Here is a 12971-nt window from a genome sequence, read left to right on the forward strand (position 1 = left end):
GCAGAGCCTCTCGCTCGGCATCTCGCCGCTTCTCGGCATTCAAAGGCTGGTGTGTGCTTTGTGGCAGCTTCAGGAAGCGTTTTTGTATTCAGCTGTCCAAAAAGCCCAGGCGTTTTCCTGCTGGGTTTGATCTGGCTGTCAGGGTCTGAATGACAGTGACATGTTGGAGAGGAACGTGATGGGGGAAGCATCAGCTGGGGGTGGTTTATCCCCCCCTCTCTGCTCTTCATCCTGTTCACGCTCTCCTTTGAGTGTCCTGCTGCTGATTAAGGGTGAGAATTATAATGGTGACTGAAAAGCCTTTGGTAAAACTCATTAATTCATTTCTCCTTTAATTAGACACCCAGCCATGGGCTTATAATTATCAGAGCCTAGGAACGTTTGCAGCTGTAATAAGCTGTGCTGCATCAACTGCGGAAATCATGAGTTTTTGGCAAATGTGGATGTGGTGAGCTCTTACTTGGTTTGATTTTTGGTGACGAGGAACGTGGAAGGGCATAGAAACGAAGGAAGTAGCTGAGAGTGCATAGTGGCTGACCACCGGCTGAATCTTGCCTCGGGGTGTTAACTAAGAGGAAAGGGTGGAGTTGTCCTTCTTATAAATATTTTTTTCCTTGGGAGGTGTAATAATCTAAATTTCAAGGAGAGAAAAGAGGAAGGAGAGTCTAATTAAAAGTTATGCAAACATCTTTTCTTAAAACTTTAACACCTGAGGGAATTTTACTTTTGGAATAAGAGTGTAACAGGAGCAGCTGCCGGCTTTGCAGTGTCTGTTTTGCTGTTTGGAAGTTAGGAAATAGCTGAGTATTTTACCTCAAAAAGTACCAGGTACTTTTTTTTGAGTCTTCTCTGGGGAAAAAAAATAAATTGTAAACTTCCATTATTTTGTAATCTCTTCTTGTTTTTGAAATCTGAAGGAAGGTAATTTTCAGAACTAGTTTATGTGGGTGACCCCCAGCAACAGATGACTAGGGTCTTCTGGGAGAAGTTTGTGCTACTTCTGGTATCTTTGAAATACTTGTGCTTTTTTTTGCAGAAGGAGAACTAGAGGAAAGGCTGAAAGAACTTCAGGGAAGAACTTGTTATTTCTACTGTATTGCAACTCTACTTGTAGTTACGATCACTGCGAATGCAATGGTAGACCCTGAAAAACATGATCTCCATTTGGCTTTGGACTGACAGGCTGCCAAGTGCAAGCAATACTTGAAAGGCACAGACCTATGAAAAGGCTAGGGACGGAGATAGCTGGCTGTCACTGGGCTTAGACAGATATGATTAAAAAGATAGGCTCACTTTTTTTTTTTTTTTTCTTAGGATTTGAACTTGAGTAAGGTTAGACTGAATGCCTTGGACTTGAGTATATGGGAGCTACTGCTCAAGACTAGAGGTATTTCTAGTCAATGGCAAGTATTAATGTTCATGCTCCCTTAAGAGGGAAACCGTTTCAGTTGTAGTAGGTGGCAGGAAAAAATGGATCAGCTGTGTTTTGGGTCTTTTTCTGTCTGGATTTAGTGGAAAGCACAGATAGCACATCCAGTGAGGATGGAATGATTTGCTTGACACTTCCCTGTAGCTAAACAGAAGTCTTTACTTCGGATGAGAGTGCTATTTTAAAAGCACAGTGCAACGCTTCCTGTGTGCCTTTTAGTATTTCAAAATGTGACCAATGTCTTCTGTTTGTCCTTCTTGTCCTCTCCCCACACAGTCTGAGTTATTGTTGGCTGATGAGACTGAGTAGAGTCTCATAGAGCTTGGTTTCATCCCTGGTCTCTGAGGTCAGATACGCTGCATCACTGGCTGTTCCTTATGTATGTATATATCCAAAATTCTTATAGGTTAGACAGCAGATGTTGAATCAACCTGAGTAGACAAATTAGTGGGAGCAACAAATTTACAAGGTTAAAATAGCCTTTCATTCTCATAAGTTCAGGTAAAGATCCTTTGCTTGTCCCAGAGCCCATGTTGTGGGGCAGGTTGACTGCTCTAACCGTGAACCTCTTGATCACTGCAGGGGTTGGTTTTTGAGCTTTTTCAGCTTGACCTGCTGCAAGTCAAAATCTCTTCAAACACAAGCTCTTCAAAAGCATTTTAAATGCTTTAATATTAAAGGATAAACTAAAGGTGATGAATATAAAATATGCCCAGTGCTGTTGACAAAATTCTCTACATGGACAAGTGGTACTCTGGGACGTGCTTCCAATGCCTGTGCATTAGCAGGCAGCTCTGGGAGAAGCCGTGTGAGTGATAGTAGATGCTGGGAGCATTCTGCTGAGGTGTAAATAACAAGGTTGGACAGTTTACGCTAGCTCTGCTTTTTTATTAGTGCAGCTTAGCTTTCGCCTTGAGCAATGTGGAGGCTATGGGAGAAGGAGGAAGGGACAGGCTGTGAACTTGCCTCCTCTCCCAGCAGAAGATGATGAGAAGGTATGGGGATCTTGTTACCCTAATCCCCCCTTGGCATGTTAATTCTTCTTGTCTGTGTGCTTGTATCTTAAGTCTGAAATTCTTACTGAGACAAGTGCTTGCTGGGTCACATGTATGCCTCGCTCCAGTACCCTTTCAATCTTTTTGGTGTTTGTGTGGATTTTGTTGCAGCTGTTAAAATTCAGTTGGCTGCTATAGTATTTCATTGCTGTTAATCTTGTTCTCAAGAAAATGTTGCTCTGAGAGACTGCTGCTTGTCTTATTACTGCTCCTAAATACATTTGATAGCTATTTGCTAGCTATTGTGTCTTCTGCCTGTGATTGACCCACCTCTTAACGTGTTCCCAGTGCTGGAGAGGACTGCAGATCCAAGTTCAGTGGATAGATCTGAATCTTCTTCTGCTGATGTCAGCTACACTCTGGCCTGGGAGGACATGTGCCTCTTGTACCGCAGCAATGGCATATCCCACAGGTGAAATGTAGTTCTGCAGGTATAACCTATGGGCAGGATTTTCAGCACTAACTTGATTATTAGGTTTGACTTACTTGTGCTGGCTTCAGTAAGAGTGGTCTTGATTATCTGATGCAGTACGTGAAATTTAAGATTCCTAAGAAAGAACCAGTTTCAAGGATAGGCCTTGAATGCTCATCAAGGTTTGAGTTCAAACCAGGCATGTCTGTATTTCTTTTCCTTTCCAAAGTGAAATTTGCTGCTTGATGTCTGATGTAGTGAATGCTGAGCTTTGTTTTGAACACCTGTGCCTTCAGATGGGATCCACCAGCAATTTAGTTCTTTACTTTCTGTTCACAAACACGTACGCCACCACTTCTTCAACACTAAAACAAGATTTTCATCCTTAGGGATGTACTCAACCAGCCTTTGACATGCTGTTGCCTTCCAACAAGTCACTGGACACTTCTGGGGGAACAGAGAGTATTTTCTGTGTAGCTGCACTTGGACCTTGGTCAGTGGAGGTCTCTCCCATGTGCTATGAACATAGGCTAACTGTGAACAGGGCTGAGAGCTTCTGGAAACTACAATGTAGTCCTCAGCTTTATTCTCAGTGAAGAATATTTTTTCTGTTAGAACAGGACAAGTGTGAAATAGAACGGCAGCATTGTTCTTTCTAATGCTGCAGTAAGGAAGTATTACACAGTGCAAAGTTTGATGTTAACTGCAAGCTATATATTATTCTTGTAGTCAAAACATTAGCTATACAGGGATAAGAATCTTGTTCTTGGTGCAGCTGTGGTTTGGATTGTGCAATGGCTGTTTGGGTTCTAAATGGTAATTCTGTATCATCTGATCTGAGTAAGTGTCCTGATGGCTGAAACTGTGCTATAGGCCAGAAGAGTTCAGAGGCACGCACGCATACATACGTATATACCATCAGCTGGGGAACGGTGGTAGGGGCTGCACGTGAGCAGCAGTGCTGTACTTGGGGTGCCAGCTCCTTGTACAATCCTGGCTTTAAAGATCTAAAGCTCCTCCAGTGCTGCTGAGTGGGGTCTCAGTAGGTAGGCAAGCGTCTTGTTTGATTCCCAGCTGCTTGCAAGGAATGGGGTCTTCAGGCTGTTTATGCTGCACTCTTAGCTGTCATGTATTTAACTTCCAGGCAGCACCCAGATAACCCCCTACGCTTGTGCCCCTGGTGAAGAGGCTTCCAAGTGGGGTTGTGCATTCCAGGCACGTACGCTGTCCTGCTCTGCTAGCTCAAACTGAGTTAGTCATGCGTCTCACTGAGCGTGTCAGATCTGAGATGGTCTGTCTTACTTCTGCTCTCCGAATCCTTGCTCTATAAAAGACAGTAATCAACAAAAGGGCAGTTAGAGTTGTGGAGCCTGGTTATATGATTTTGTCACTTCTTTCACCCTGATCTTTAGACTAAGGAGATAGTGTTTTGAGTGCAGAAAAATTTTTAGGGTCCCGGGGAAGTGGCTCGGACTGTACTGTTGAGCTGTAGGGCACTGTCTAAAAAGAAATAGTGGGAGCCAGTGACTAGAAAACAATCAATCTGATTTTTTTAGGAGAAAACCAAATGAAAACTTGATGCCATGCTATTCCTTGTGGTCATATTCTGCGTCCAGAAGCTATTGTTAAACCTCTTAGTCATTACATGTGGAATTGCACTATCATGACTTTAAATGTATGCAAAAACCTGCTTGTGTTCCTTCACTTACATGTTTTCCACCTGAAGGTATAATCTAGTGACAATATAATCACTTCCATGGCAACCGACACGTGGTAAACAGGATTATCATGTCTAGTAGGGATGGAGGGCACAAAGAATTTAGGAAGGAAGTATCCCCTCATGTAAATACCCTCATTAACATCGAGCGAAGAAAGGTAAATACAGTGGCGTGTGTGCAGAGAGCAGCACCCTGCTTCGCCTGCTGCGTGGCACCTAGAGGCCATGTCGCTGGGAGAACAGGGGAGGAGGAAGGGCACACATGCATGTGTGGCAGGAGGTGTGATGTTAAACTAATGCAACAAGGCCTTAAGAAGGTGAATCGGTGTCATTAGCAAGCCAAGGTAAACCCTAGAGAGAACCTGTTGCTGATCTTAAGGTGCAAGTGCAGCAGGCTGCCTTGTCTCAGCTAATGTGATTAAAACCCTGAAGGCACCAGGGACATGTTCTAGCCCCCTCTCTTCCCACCTTCCTTTGTTCTACTTCCCCATCAAGAGCACCCTTGCCCTCCAGTTTGGGGAGGGTAAGGTTTGTCTGCTACAAAGTACTGCATTTTTTCCCACTAGCACTGTCTGTAACGCTAAATTAAAATGCTTTCTCAATACACATTCAAGCTTGCTTTTTCTTTTTGGGGAAAAAACTTGAGCTGGCTGTTTTATTGTTAAAGATGGTGGGAAGAACCAGCAAAATCAAAAGCTTTTCTCTTTAGCTCCTTCTGCAGTGAAGACTAACGGTGTCTTGTGACGTTCTTCTGCAGACCCATAAAGGAAAGAGAGCTACTTTACTTGCACACAGTTACTGCCAGAGGTATCGTGGTGGGTTTTATGCTGCATAGAGTTAAGTGAGAACAGTTACTGAATGCTTTGTAAGAGTGTTTGAGCAGATGCTCTGCTCTACTTTGTTCTGCAGTTTATGCACCACTTCCTTTCATTCAATAAAAAGCAACGTGAAGACATGAGAGTTATTGCAGATATTTGCTTTGTGGCTTCAGGGTATCTTACCTTGGGGCTGCTCAAAACTTCTTTCTAGTGAATTGCTCTCACTTTTTTTAGTGTTTGGGTGATGTAACGAATGGTTCCATTGCTTCACTGAGTCAAAAGTACTGCTTGGCTCTTTCCCAGAAGCTTTAACACCTGCTAAAAGGGTGAAGAATTTCAGACAACTGCTGCCAGCCCTTAAGTGCTGTGAAAAGTCTCTTGTCAAAGAGCCAGTTTTCATATAGGTTGGGAGTCAGATAATGTTCCCCACTAATCTAATGGGGTTGGTGGGTCTGAGTGGATCTAACTCTGTATTCTTGCCCAAACTGCTTTTCTTGTTGATGGTGTTTTTAGTGAGCTGAGCTGAGTTTGTGGCAAGGGATCGTTATCGCTAATGGTGATACAAAAGAAGTAATAGAGCTAAGGAGAGCATGGCTCTCTTCTTTTTAGCTTCAGAGAATCTGCAATGGATGTATTTTTGCTGCTGGTCCTGTAGTTAATAAGGTCTACCAGCCCCACCTGATTAGAGAATAATCTTCAATAAGAGATATTGTGAATTCTGCACTGGAGCTTACAGTTTTTGCTTCTCTTTGTTCCTGATTAGGATGCTCTCTGAAAATAAATTCACAAATGACACTTAGAATACCTGTCTCTAAAGAGTGGAAATTAAAACTCCATGTAGGGAAGGGTGGATCTTAATCTTGAGATATTTCAAGTGCAAGTTGAATGTCTGGTGCAACCTGGCTTAAAAATATGTATAAAACTACTCAAATGCAAAAAGATCCACCCGACTCCCTTCTGTGGCATCTTTTATGGGAGAGTTCATAAACAGCCTGGGGGATTTTTGCTTACACATTGGTGAATCCTGCTTTGCGATAGTGTTCCAAACAGGCAAATTGCTGATCTGCCCAGGTAACAAGGTACTCGGTGCTTCAGAAGAGCTATTTTCAAATGCAAAGTTAATGATGAAGATAAATGTAGGTATTAACACTGAAGGTTGTTATAAAGGTTAAGGAATGTGATTCACCAGTCAAGATAGCTGGCTGAAAGTCCATCCAGCCCTGGTAGTGAACTGAAAGACACTGAATTAAAAATAAACAAAGCAGGAGATGGTTGGCAAATAGCAAATAAGTAACTAAGCACCAGTCCTGGTGTAGATCTGATGAAAATGTGTTTCAGGAACCACAAGAGCTGGAAAAGGTGAGCTCATGTATTTCTGCATTCAGCATTGGGGAACCTCTAACCTGAGAATGCTGATCTGGTGGCAGCCCTAACAGCTGTTTTTAAATAGCCCTTTTTTTTGTTGTTGTTGTTTTCTATAAGCACTCCCTGGAGGACTGGTAGATGCTATTTATGTTGTTTAGTGGAAGTGGCCAACCTTGGTGATGTTGCAAACACAGTGAAGTTATTGCAAAGCACCACAGGTGCGTGTTGAATGGCTTGCCAAGCCAAAGGTTCGGAGGAGCCACAGGGATGGTTCATAGCAGGAATGGCCCACTGCTCGCGGCTGTCAATGGCTGTGGCCTGAATGTTGTATGGGAGGCTGGATTAAATAGCTCTTTCCAAGAGCTTTCAGGCCAGGAATCTATCCTGACTGTGTTGTTTCAAAGTGCTGCAATACATGAGTGCATAATAGTGAGTGGATGAGGCAGCTGGCTGTCGTCCATTGGATTTTTTCTTCCATTGATGGATCCCTCCTTGTACTCACAGTTTGAATGTCAGGGGGCTGTATTTCAAACCCCAGATGTGAGGTTAAAAACAAAACGGCAAGACTGAAGAGTGTGCTCCTGGGTTTTCTTTCTGAAAAACATTGTCATCCTAAATCTGCCGTTCTTCTGCCAGTCAGTAGTTGTGAATATGTTGGAGGACAAGAGCCTGGTTTGTGGTTAGACGTTAAAGTCGCTCACACAGCCACATGAGGACGTGGTGAGCAGAGAGCAGTGCAGCCTGGTTCTTCAGCTGGTGCTGGTGTGACCACTTGAGACCTGCTCCGGCGGCTGCTCTTCCTCATCTGGCAGATGCAGATGCTGTGATGGGGGTATGTTCACAGCAGTTGTTTTGATTGAAGAAACCTTTCCCTTGAGGTTTATCGGGTGACTGTGCAACACCTTGGACTTGACCTGTTAAGCTCTTCACCCGTAGTGCTTCTGGCTTGTTGCGATTCTTCATGAATAGAAAGGGTTCATCTCAAGCACTGGTTATTAATCTAAAGGTAGCATTGAGAAGACACGGCAGTATACCGTAATTACAGTATACCTAGCTAGAGACAAAAGAAAAAAGGGGTTGGTGGGAAGCATAGCTCAGGATAACACTGTGAGGGGGGAACTATCAGCCAATTTAGAATGTGAAATGAATGTGAAAATGTACTTCCTTCTTCTACTTCTCTATAATTTTGTCCTCAGTGAGTAGTGTTGCTGCTGCTGTCTGAAGGAAGGCTTCAGTGTGTGTGAGGTTTTCAAGGTCAAAGGCACAGGGCTGCTGACTAGCAAGATTGTCTGTTGGTGGGAGGATGCGATGCTTTCAAAATGCAGAACTGCAGTGGTGAGATGAATAGCCTTTTCATGGGTGGAGAAATGGGGAAAGTCTGTATCAACAGCAAGTGTCCAAAGTGGCTTAAATTTCCCAGTGAAATACAAGGTGAAAGATGGTGATTGATCACAAGTGGGGAAACCAATTTGCAGTCAGCGCCTGTATAAAAGATACCAATTTTGCTTTTAGCTTGTGGGTATCCCTTTTTTTCCTAGACAGAAGTTGGCATTTAGTGCACCTCTGCATCAGTAGCAGTATGTAAATCATGCACTGAATGGTCCTAAAAGAACAGCATTGCCAGATGAAGGCATGTCAGGGTGATGGCTTGCCTCTCTGCCGTTATCAGGTGTGACAATAACAACAGGAGAGCTGTTTGCTGTTATCTCGGTGCTAACACTGGTACTCCAGGCCCAGCTTTGGAGCAGCAATCCCAAGTAATGAAGCATGCTCAAAGGCTGTGTCCAAGTGACACACACACGGTTCAGCTAGCACAGAGGGCTGGGGTAGGGTGGCACATATTGACGAGGCATGGATCTGTGAAGCTCTAAGCAGCTAAAGCTTCAGCAGAGCATATGGTGTTTGCATTTCTGCCTCTAAAACTGATCCAAGTAGTGCTCTGCTGAGAGGTAGATGCTTTGCAGTAATTTCTTCCCCAGATGTAGCTGCTATGAAAACAAATGTTGAAGGACTTATTTTTTCACAGTGGCCCTCTCTATCAAGGGTGCTTCAGTGTTCACAAGTTACTGGATTAGCATAACAGGGGTGGCTTGAAGCAGTGCTGATAAGAGCAGAGTGTTTCCTGCTAAAATTATGACCGAGTGATTTATAATTCTGCTGTCTTGCACATTTTTCAATCCCAGACTTAATAGGAAAGCTTTGGCTGCCTGAAGTGTCACCACTTCCTCTTTTGCATCTGTAAATTGCAGAAGGATTTAATGGTGTCCAAGCCTGCAGCACACAGCCTGGTGTTAGTGCTAGAAGAGGTCACTCTTTGTTCTGGGAACTGTGAAGCATTACAAAATGTTTCCTCCCTTGAGCTGTGTTTGGAAAGGCTATTATTTCTGATAACCCAGAAAAACAGGGTGTTCTCAAGTCCTGTGTGGTTTGGGTTTTTTGTGGTGGTGGGTTTTTTATCTTAAATTTTTTTGTGCAACATGCAGGTGGTTAGATATGCTCAGAGGGTCCAATAGAAAACTTATTATTGTCACTTTCCTTACAAGTTGTACAAAAGTTCTGAAGTTGTTTAAAAACAACAAAAGCACCACCTTCATATTGTAGAAGTCCATGCAAGCAAATTGACTTTAGGCTTGCCTGTTTGTACACTGAAAACCCAGGAAATACCATGGTCGTATGCAGTCCAAACCTTGCTGCATGGTTTGTACTTGCTATCTGAAGGTTTGAAGAATGAATCCATTTCTCTACAGAGCGGCAGATCTTTTTTTAATCATGCACAAATTACTTCTGCTAGGCAGGCTGTGCCTGATTTTGAAATGCACACTGGAAATTGCACTTGCATAATGTACGGGAGAAAGCGATAATGCTCTGTGCACAGGTAACCCCTGCTTGTGGCTGAACTAGATGTCGAGGTTTTGCAGCTGCACGCTCAGCTCCAGCGCACTGGGAGGCGGCTGTGTTGCAAAAAGGAAGGGTGGAGCGTGCTGTTGCTGGCAGCTCCTAAACCACCTAGAAGTTGAAGGTAGATTATACTCAGTTATTTGTCAGTGAAATTGTAAGTAAAGCAAAATGTAAATAAAAGTTGGTACAGATTTCCAAAGAAGGTTGTGGTGAATGCTTGTACAAGAGTGCGCAAGATGCAGCGCTGAGCTGTGTTTACTGGGAGGTGTGGTTTATGGGGAGCAAGGTTCTAACTAGCACTTTCTGGCATTATCTGTAGCTCTGTGCTCAAGTCTCTTAATTAGCTTTTTCTTCTCTGTAGAAGTCTTTTGTACGAAATTTGGCCCTGAGCTGCAGCCTTGGAAAGCTGGATTATTTTTTTTTAATGGCATCAAAGACTTTTTTGCTCCTGAACTCCTGTGGAATGGCACTGCTGTATCATTGCTGCAGTGCTAAGACCTCTGTGCGTTGGTGAAACTGCTTCCAGCACCCATTTGGAACAAATATATGCGTATTCTTTATTGGACAATAGTTCCAAACAAGAGAGAAAAATTGATAGTACTGTATTCTAACATACTGGGCATAATTTAAAATTTAGATTTGGGCTGTGAACATGGATGTTTGTGCTTAGGCCTCTTTGGGCAAGACCTCAGTGGAGAAATAGTGCAAAACTGTGGTTTCAACATTGTGCCTTGGTTCGTGTAAATGCGATCTAAACCTGAGGACCTGCATGGGTAATCCTAAAACCGATGTGACTCTTCCATCCGTAATCAAGTTTGCAGCTTCGGGTCCTTTAATCATACTTTCTGAAGCGGAAGTTTGTGGTGCCTGAGGTCATGGTCCAGGAGGGTGGCTGGAACACTTCGCACTCTGGAGCTGCTCAGTGATTTAATCAAGGAACTGACCTGACTCAAAACAGGTCTCAACAGGAGTGCAGAGGTATGTCTGATTCAAGTTACAGTGTAACTAGCCCTGGCACAAACAGAAGCAGTCCTTGCTAACTGGAGACCAGGATATTTGAATGGCTGCCCAGTGAACCAGGTTGAGCACCTAATCCTGATGTAAAACTGTTTCTTCTTGTCAGATAAATTGTTGTAACCCTGGTCTGGCATAAATGCAGGGCAGGAACAAAGTGCTTCCTACCTGTGCTTTGTAGTGCTTGAGCGCTAAGAGAGTTGTGTGGAAAAGTGCGGGATGCACAAGGCTTTGTGTTGAATCTGCCTTTTGCAATATTTGGGGTGTTGAATCAATAAGCAGAATTCGGGAACCAAATAAAAGGTTTCTGGCTGACTTCTGTCTTCATGTGATCCCGTAGGTTTTTCTAAACCATAGCTTTTTTTAAACCATTGTGGAAAAAACACCCTTCTGGGTTTGGTTTTATAGATTAGCTGTTTCCTGCCCTTTATGGCTTGCTTCTGGTTTGGAGTCGGAAACAATGGTGAAAGCTGATAGAACAAACCACTGTACCACTAGTGAAAGGGGTCTGTAATAGCATTTTGTTTCTAGTTACTTTGTGACTTGCAGAATTGTAGCTGAGCAGGGAATATTCCTGTTAAAATGCTAGCATCAGTCCATCCTTTTCAGAACTTATTCTTTCTTTGCTTCTTTCTGCCCTGAAGACCATACTCTCCATCACTTCAACAGTCTTGAACTGTTCTCAGTGCCACATGAGCAGTTGATCAATTTTTCACTTCTACAGCAGTAGATTATGTGTGATTTGATGCTCTCATTGGGTGGTGTGTGTGCATCTGCTTACCAAAGTGCATGAAAGCTTTGGACATGACCAGTGAAATTACACCCAGCCATATTGTGCTGACGTTGAGTGCCTGAGGTGGTGGTGTAGTGCCACTTCACAGCTGGACAAAGCAGTAACACAAATGACTGTCTTCACTAGGCCCCTGGAGTTCAGCTGTGTGTCTGTAATATAGCTACAGTCCCCACCTTCCCTGCAAGTTCCTCTGTTGCAAGTCTATCCACATTTTGAAGCCTTTTGCAGAGTTGTACCTCTTTAAAAGAGTAATGAGGTTGAAAGCAAGATACAGGGCTGTGTGACTAGTTTGGGCCCATCCATTTATCAGGGAAATTGTTTTCTAGTGCTGCATACCGATAGAAAGTGTCAAGCCTGATAAATATGCTCGAGCTTCTTCACTTCTTCATTCTCCCTAGAGCTTAGTTTCTAGAAAGAAATATTGATATGTAAAATATTGGAGGTACTCACTAGGGAACAACCTGGAGTGGAACCAGGGCAGGAATATTTTCATTTTGAAGCTGGCTGGAAAAACAGTCAAACAAACAGTTTCTTTTGTTTTATAAAGACTGTTTAACGCACACACAAAAAAAGGAAGGGTACTGAACTTCATACATTGAAGTGTCTGGGAGGGAACATCCTTTCAGAGCGTTGGTGTGTTGGAGATAACAGCACCCTTCCTTTAATCAGTAGCCTTTTTTCCAAGTGCTTTTTTAATGCAGTGCAGAGTCAGTGAGTCTGGGCTTCTGGGCATCTTATTTCTGTGCTCTGGTTGAAATAGCTTTTCCTGCTGGAATCGAAATCGGAAATGACCTGAGCTACACACGCTGAAAAAGAGGAAGATGAGGAGTGGCTTGCTGGCTGGAAACTTGTTAGTTCTGTTTATCTGTTCAGTAGCTTAGAAATAATTGCTTTTGAAATGTTAGGAATTTGGCTAGTGAGAGCATTTGCTGTCTTGTTATCTATGGAAGTACGATGCTGGGAAAAAGTGGTATTGTCCTTGTAAGATTTTAGTTATAGTAAAATTGTGACTAATAAGGTTACAAAATTTTTTTTTTTTTTTCCCGTAACACCACTTTCAGAAAGAGAGGCCTTGAATCTGCATCAGAACTATTAGTCTGAATAAAGATTTCTGCATGCTTGATGACCAGGAGAATGGCAGTCAGATGATAGCCACACATGGGACATGCTTTAACCCCAGTCACATTGGTTTGCGATGTCCCATTGGTCATGTACGGTATTTAAATGTTATGCTGTTATTCCTGGGCTCCATGGATGAAATTTTAAGTTAAGTTTAGAACCGAGAACCTCTTGAATAGTTTTTCTTTTTCTTACAACATCAGCATACAGATCAATATTCAAGAGTTGCTTTGTTTTAAAGACCGTGAGTTATGTTGATACTTTTGAATGCTTTAGTCTGAAGTGCATAAATATAGAAGGGCTTCTTCTCTTAGTTGTTGTGGGAGTAAATTTTTCCTAATGTCTGTTTGC

The 12971-nt window shown here is 43.0% G+C and overlaps 1 protein-coding gene across 3 annotated transcripts in view; it reads left to right on the forward strand.

Annotated features, from left to right (window-relative positions):
* The window catches only part of TTYH3 (tweety family member 3), a 79454-nt gene that overhangs the window by 9995 nt on the left and 56488 nt on the right, over positions 1 to 12971 (forward strand). The gene's annotated exons all lie outside the window — the stretch shown is intronic.

The sequence above is a fragment of the Strix aluco genome, chromosome 15, assembly GCF_031877795.1.
Source record: "Strix aluco isolate bStrAlu1 chromosome 15, bStrAlu1.hap1, whole genome shotgun sequence".
Classification (NCBI taxonomy): domain Eukaryota; kingdom Metazoa; phylum Chordata; class Aves; order Strigiformes; family Strigidae; genus Strix; species Strix aluco.